The 8,229-nt window shown below is 43.3% G+C and overlaps 1 pseudogene; it reads right to left on the bottom strand.

Moving 5' to 3' along the window:
* Positions 1–3,581: 3,581 nt before the first annotated feature.
* LOC118581972 lies at positions 3,582–7,612 on the bottom strand (annotated as a pseudogene).
* Positions 7,613–8,229: the final 617 nt, after the last annotated feature.

Raw genomic sequence — 8,229 nt, 5'->3', positions numbered from 1 at the left:
CAAACCTTCAAAACCCTAAGCTCAAATAATTTTTTCTCTTTTACGTTGACTTGCTTAGTTATTGTGTCAAAGCAACAACAAGCTGGCTAATCTTTGTGCGTCTTCATCACCTGTGAGACAGATAGAGTGCTCCAACAGTCCAGCTGTGTCACCAAAACATCTTCAGTCATAGCCAATGAACTCCTCACCATTACCAGGATTCCACGCCAACAGAACAACACATATGGCTCAAGGACAACATGTTCTTTTATTGTTGTTTTGGTTTTCCTACATTTATTTTTATGTGTATGGCCTTTACTTGGATGTGTCTGTATAATACTCTGTGTGCCTGGTGCCTGGGCAGGCCAGAAAAGGGCTTTGGATCTCATGGGACTAGAGTTACAAATGATTGTGAGACACCATACAGGTGTTGGGAATAGAAACCAGGCCCTCTGGAGGAGTAGCCAGTGCTCTTAAACACTGAGCCACCTCTCTAGCCCTAACAACACAATTCTTGAATTGTCACCAGTTGCTTAGGGTCCCTGTGGTTCTGTGATGAAGAAAAAGCTTTCTACAGCCACAGGAACTTTGAGAGTGTCCAGGGCAGCACCAGGACAACAGGCCTCAGCAGCAAGATCTAGCACTATCAAGCACCTGTGATTACCCAGACAGAAGGATATGCAAGATAATCCCAGAAAAGTTTCCAACCCCCAGAGTACAGAGTCCATGTCTACTGGCAGTATGAACTGTGGTACTTTCCAACAACTAGTGAACTAGTGGCCCAGACCCACTTCAGGCCATGGCTCAGCAAAATTTGTCAACATTTGGTATCCCTCTCACCTCCCTAAGCTGACCTCATATGTAGAATGCAGTTACAGACCATGATCAAGGAAGAGTGGCTGTGTTTCAGCAGGATGTGCTATTAACATGAGCATGTTGTGGCTTAGGTAACTCTTGATCATGGTTGCCAAAACCTTCATAAGAGCCATCTGGGTGGCTCTGGGACTTGCTCAAATGCCAGCTCATTGCCAGTTCTCACTATAATTACTAGTGATTCACTGTCTCAGTTCAGGGATTTCTGACTCTTGGTAGTCCTGGGCAATTCTGTTACTTAAAATAATTCCTGAAAGAAAATTCAAAACTGACAAACACTAAGACAAAGAAAACTTTTAGACAAAAATTAATGTGTAGCCTTCATTTGGGCAAGGAAGAATATATGTAAATGCATCAGGTAATGATCAATGACAAAGCTGTGGTCCAGCACTGTCTTTATTAGGGTTACTATTGCTGTGATGAAATGTCATGGCCAAAAGCAACTTGGAGATGAAATGGTTTATTTGGCTTACATATCCAGTGTCATAGTCCATTAAAGTTCCTGCCTTGGCAGGAACTAAACAGGAAAGGAACCAGAAAGAGGAGCTGCTGTAGAGGCCATGGAGAAGTGCTGCTTACTGGATTGCTCATCCTGCTTTCTTATAAAACCAAGGACCACCAGCCCAGTGATGGTGTCATTCACAATGGGTTGAGTCCTCCCCCATCAATCACTAGTTTTAAAAATACCCTACAGCTGGATCTTATAGAGGCAATTTCTCAACTAAGTTTCCCTCCTTTCAAATGACTCTAGCTTCTGTCAAGTGAACAAAAAGCTAGCCAGCATAATCATCATGACCAGTAAGATTTTACAGACTGAAAGGGGAAGAAAGCTGAAGATATACTGAATTTGCAATGGCTAAGTATTTGATTAAATGTGCACTATGTGTTAGGTGGGCCTAAGTGTTTGTTGTTTGTCTTAGGATATAATAGAAGGTTCTAGGCAATTGCAGTATTTAGACTTGGTATGGCATGATGTGCTAGGCATTTATTTATTTATTTATTTATTTATTTATTTATTTATTTATTCATTTATTTATATCTCTGAAAAGCTTTATTTTCAAGGTGGTTTAAGCTCATTGAATGTATTGAGGTATTTTCTGGGTTTTATTTTGTTGCTAGAGTAGATTAGAATATTTTTTCTTTTTATTGATTTTGTTATTTGAACATTTTTATGTGTTCAATGTATTCTGATTTCTTTGTCCTTATCTTCCTCTCATCCCTGTCAACCCTTCACCTTTCCACCATCTCCACCTTTTTACCAGATTTATGACTTCTGGTTTTGTTTTGTGACCCATCTAGTTTAACCAAGGACATTTGTATGACAATTGGGTTGGAACTATCTATTTGAGTCTGATAAGGTCATCAGTAGGTACACAACTAATGACAGTTATTCTCCATCTCCTAATCAGCAGTTCATCAGTGAGGAGCAGGACCTCTGAGTCCTTCTGTCCATGCCTGGCTGCTGATGGGCTTGCACCTGTGTAAACCCAGGGAGGGCATCTACAGCTGCTGTATTGGTCGTTGAAGTGGTTATATCTTCCCCTGAAGATATTATTTCATGTCTCAGGTGCAGGTGCTTTAGATGGGATCAGCACTTGCAAACAGGCACAGCTTCTCAGCAGTCCTACTGGAACTGGAACATGGCCACTTTCATCAGTTTTCACATAGCCTATGATTCCCAAGAAACAAAGGTAACACGAAGATAGTTGGCAAGGATATCAGCTACTCCAAAAGGTCAGCATTCCATAGCTTCTTTGGAATGCATGCTGGACCCTTACTCAAGTGGTCCAGATTGGATGTAGTGGTCTCAGGTTCATCATTGTTTCTCAAATATTAAGTACAAAATGTCCCCAAAGATTATGAGATGTGGCTTCTTTTCCAAGAGCAGAAGTTCCTAGGGTTGTCCTCATTTTTAAGTGGTGCCAAGGAAATTCTGCTGCTGTTTTTTGTGTGGGAACCATTTTCTGGACAGTGAGACTACATTCCTCCCTTCATCTATCAACTTTAGAGAACTGGGGAAAGCTGTGTGAGGAAATCTCCTAAAGAGCAAAGACCATCTGTGCTGAGAAGGGCTTGGTGCTTACTTTTCTCCATGGTGTACATGGGATGCCCTGGTGGAGGTAGATGCTAACAACCATTTTATCTCTGGCCACATGAGTCATGTCATGAGACCACAGCTCAGATGGATCTAGTTATGCTATCTGGGCCACCTCTTAAGGTTTATAAAAATGAAGGAGCCGGGTGGTGGTGGTGCACGCCTATAATCCCAGCACTTGGGAGGCAGAGGCAGGTGGATCTCTGTGAGTTCGAGGCCAGACTGGTCTACAAAGCGAGTTCCAGGACAGCCTCCAAAGCTACAGAGAAACCCTGTCTCGAAAAACCACAGAAAAAAAAAGGGTCCCCAGGCTATCCTGCTGAGTGCTTAACTTCCTCCCTTTAACTTAACTTAACTTAACTTAACTTAACTTAACTTAACTTCCTCCTTTAAGTGCTTAACTTCCACCCTCATGCCCATAGCCCACAAAGGTTATTACATGCTGGTGTTTAATGATCTATTCTATATGATGAATCTGTACAAAGAGAATTTTCTAAAATGCCAGGACATGAAACCCCAGATCCTTGCAAGAATCATAGAGCTTCTTAAGCCAGTAATTGCTGCTTCCTATGAGTGACAGGCATCTTCATAAAAAGGAGCAGATAAGTGGGTAGATCCTTGGGGTGGTTCCCAGTCAGAGAAGTCCCATAGAACAAGTCATTCTCAACATCTTGAACTGTTTTTAGCGTGGGATGCTGATGGTGAAAGAGGAGATGATGATCTAAGGGAACAGTCAAAACGAGACAGGAGATGGAGGAGGCTCAGGAAGACTGTGGTTTATGGTCAGGACAATGTCTACTCAACCTTATCCCTTTCTTGGCCAGCAGTTGGAAGACTTTGGTCTTTGGTCTATAGGTGTAACAACTAACTCAGACTCTGCTTGAGTGGTGAGCTGTCTGCATCTGAGCTTCCTCTTGATGCAAAGGCATTTGTGTTATTGTTCTTACCCAATAAGTGGCCCCTAGAAGAATATCTGGGCTGTCACTGCGTGATGCATGCTCCCAGGAATAGCAGGGGATATCTGTCCCAGAAGGAGTTGATTACTGTCAGACTGAAGTCATTAGTTAAGTTATTAATTATTCTTTATAGGGGTCTACTAGCCCTGGGGGATTGTCCAAGAATTAGACTTCCCTTTTTCTTGTCCCTCAGAAAAGATGCTGGAGCTTCTGCAGGGCATAGTTCCTGGAGTGAAGACAGTAGGACCCCTTCTCTCACTCCCTTTTTGAGCTGTGTATCTGTGAAGGGTCTCTAACATAACATCAGAATTCACTAGGCTCTCTCCCCTGATTCCAGAGGAGGAGAAGGATGACCAAACAATGAGCAGTTGCTACTCTGGTCCAGGATTCAGGACCAAAGAAGACATGAGATTTATGAGGTCATGACACTCAAGGAACAGGCAGCTGCTATTGGGAGTGGACAGATTTGGGGGCACAGGTTGACCAGATGTTTGTAGCTTGCACCTAGGCTGCCTGCCTTTTGGAACTCTTTCCCCATTAAGGCGTAGGAAGGAATTCTGGGAAGTTTGCCACTGGTACCTCCTTCAGTCTCTAAGCATGACTCTGTCACCTGCTCTTGTACCCCCTCTATCCTCTGGCAGCACTCACAACTGTGAAAAGGGTGGATGCTGGTGTCTTGCCTTACATTTTCCAGTCAAGATTGTCCTGAAAGGGGTAGATGTCTAGACTTTCCTCAAATTTCTTACAGATGGTCCTTCTCAGCCTCAGCTTCATGAAGAATGTTGCTGGTAGTTTTTACTAAGACAGAAAAAGACTGAAGTGAGCAGACTCTTCTTGCTGCCTGTTCATAGATGGGCCTCATCATGTCTGTGGTCAATCTGGGGAGAAACCCAAACTCTCTCCTGAGTTTGGAGTTTCTCCAAGGCCCAGCATCTCTTTCTTGGAGGTGAAAGTTAAAGGGAGGTCTCTAGCTTGGAGAGTTAAGAGTTAGGAGGTGACAGTTGGGTAGAGGCTAGGGGAAGTCACAAGGTGAGTCATAAACCACTAGTACATCATCGACCTCAAGTCTCCATATTGTATTCTTCCAAGTGAGGCCTAGGCTCCACTCTCAACAGGTGCTTTCACCAACACCTGCATTTCTAGATGTCAGGCTCTGGGAGAGTTGTGGTTCTGTGGTTCAGGACTTTTAATTTCAGGGTTGTGGGTTCATACCCCAAAAGTTAGATACTGGATGTTGCATGAAATTTAAATGGTCTTACAATAAAAACTTGGAGCCAGTTATTGGGATAAATACTGAAAGATCAGAGAGACAAAGGAACAAGCCACTAGAGAAACTTCTTGCTTCACTAACTCCACTAATCCTCAGACTTAAAGGGAGCCAAGAGTCTATCTCCATGAATCCTCTCACTGAAAACCCTGAGTCCTCATCCAAAAGCTGCCTAGTTCCTGTCTCCTCATGTCTTATATGCCTTTCCCCGCCAAGCCATTTCACTTCCTTCATAGTACTGGGAGTAATGGTGTGTGTGCTTCCTAAATACTGGTAGCAAAGGCATGAGATCTCAAGTGTTGAGATTAAAGGTGTGGATCCCAAGACTGGGATTAAAGTTGTGTGCCACCACTGCCTAGCTCCAGTTTCTCTCCTAGACTGAATCAATCTCATGTAGTCCTGGGTGGCTTTGAACTCACAGAGATCCAGATGGATCTCTGCCTCCTGAGCACTAGGATTAAAGGTGTGTGTTTCTACTGCCTGGCTTCTATGTTTAATCTAGTGGCTTTCTCTGTCCTCTGATTCTCAGGCAAGCTTTATTTGATACACAATATATCACCACACTCAACCCAAAGAGATGAAGCCAGATCTGTAGTATACTGTCACAGCTGTCACCTGACCTAAATCAAGAAAATACTTCAGTCACTATGCACCAGCACACAGGATTGGAATGATGGCTTTAGGGATAAGTTTTTATAGTGTGTGCTCTGAAATCTCCCTCCTGCTTCCTTCCACTTTCTCTCCCTCTTTCTTCCCCTAGTCTCTCACCCTTCTCATCCTTTCTTCCCACAAGGCCAACCCTGGCTCTAGCAAATTCATAGCCATAGCTCACAGGTGAGACTCCACTCCAAAAAAGCTCAGACAACAGGGCCAGCTAGTGCTCTGCAGAGATTCCCAGAGGTCTCAGTGCTGTGTAGGCCTGAAACTCTTCTGTCTTTCCTCTGCTGAGAAAGGAGGAACAAAGTATTCCTCACCCATGATTACAGGGTGATATTAGGAGAGGGCTGTTGACATCTTGAGGACATTCTATAGGCATCCCATCACCAGGGAGCATTTTGGGATGAAGAAGATAGTTTGATGTGATCAATGAGCTGAGTAAAGTCTGCCAGGGGACCAGAGTAGGAGGGAATTGAGATATTGAGTAGATCAGTCTCAGTATAGCTAGCTTGTCTCTGGCCACAAGACAGTTGGCAAATCCTCAATGCCTAATTTTGTTTCTCTTCCATCCACTCTCTCAGGTTTTCCAGTTGCTTGTTTGGATGCATGTGAGTGCATGGAGCCTAGAGCAACCCTAGGAGTTTTCCTCAGCAGCTCCTCTCCTTTCTTTTGGACACAGGATATCTTACTGAAACCGAAGCTCAGATTAGGCTGGGCAAAAACGTGCTCTCTCCAGACCTTCCTGTCTCTGTCTTCTCAGCACTAGGATTGACAGGCCTGCATCCCAGATTCAGGCTTTTTGCATGATGAGTGATGGGGGTCCAAACTCTGGTCCTCACGTTTGTGTGGCAAGCACTTTACTGGCTGAGCCATCTCCCCAGACTTCCTATTGCTTTAATATTTGAACGTCATTGTAAGTTGCCCATGTGCCTCTAAATAAAACCTGGCGGCCATGTTCCTAAAGTAACTCTCATTAAGTAAACTCATTTGATCACCAATGAAAAGAGGTAGACAAGTAGAAAGGTATGTGTTGGGAAGAGGAAGGCAAATGTGAGAGGGGGACAGGAGGCCAGAGAGAGTAATGGAAGGTGAACACTATGAAAAGGCACTACATATATCTAGGAACTGTCATTTAAAAGCCTATTATTGTGCATAATAAATATACACTAGCAAAAACTTTAAAATGTGTTTTTGACATATTTTCAGTCTTTGTGGAATTTTTGTATAAATATTTTCTTTGCTCAGTAGTAATACCTCCCCAGAAGTACCTATTCTAAAGTGACTATTATTATTAATTATTATCATTTTGACATATAAATCCAGATCCTCCTGTCCCAGCTTCCATACTGCTAAAATCACAGTTATAAACCACAAAGTTTATTCTTTAGTTAATTAAGTACTAACACAAAACATAATGTTGAGTAATAATTTTTATGTAAGTAGACATAATTTAAAAGAAAGTATAAGTTAAAAAGCATTCTAACCACTGAAACCAACTGATTTCTTTATTTGTAGTCTGTGGTAACTCAACCACAGACTACAAATGTCTAACCAAGACTAACTTAACTGTCTTGCCTGCTTCATCAGGAAACAAGTGTAGTGAACCACTTTGTAGGCATACTCGTCCTTGCTCTGATTGTTGAATGTACTCAAAGCAAACTTCACTATGTCAGGGTCACTGACTGGCTTATCAACGTAGGGTTCATTCTTTTCAGAACACCATGTATGAGCTCCCTGGGCTTGGAAACCCAAGAGAATCAGCAATACTGCCCAAGGAGGAGCCATCTTCCCAGCTAGGCACAGTATGCTGCAGGTTCTGCCTCCTACCTTAGTCCTTACAGCCCTCCTCACTTAGGTCTAACCCTAATGTACGTTTCCTGGGCTCCAAACTCCTCCGTCTGGGTCTCCTCTCTATCATCACAAGGAGTTCCTTCCACACTTGGTACCACCTGCCCCAGTCAAAACTGTCCATTCACCTTCTGTCCTGGATGGAGCAAAAGGGCTCTGACAGGTGATTTGGGGAGAACAGAAGCAAAGGGGAAGACAGAGGGGTCCCTGATCTGAATCTAGCCACACTTGTTTCTGGTGCCTTAGTGTACAGACGAGCCTTCACATGGTTGTTCCACAGTCAGGTGCTGACAGATTTATACTGGCTCTAGGTTTTAGTGTAAGGTAGTTTCTGGACAGGCCACTAGAGGAGACAATAACTCAGGAAAAGACAAATTAAAGATGTGTGGGCAGAATGAGCATTTTGATAAGGGAGAATTGGAGCCCCTTGATTTGATGTCTATTTATTTTAGAGCTGCAGCGCCACATGGAGGAAGGCAGTTGTCTCCGCTCTGGGCTTGTTCCCAAGGAATGTTCCACTGTGCCCCAGCATTGTACCTATCATCTCACAGCAG

The sequence above is a fragment of the Onychomys torridus genome, chromosome 4 (genome assembly GCF_903995425.1).
Source record: "Onychomys torridus chromosome 4, mOncTor1.1, whole genome shotgun sequence".
NCBI lineage: Eukaryota > Metazoa > Chordata > Mammalia > Rodentia > Cricetidae > Onychomys > Onychomys torridus.
This window is presented reverse-complemented; position numbering and strand designations above follow the sequence as displayed.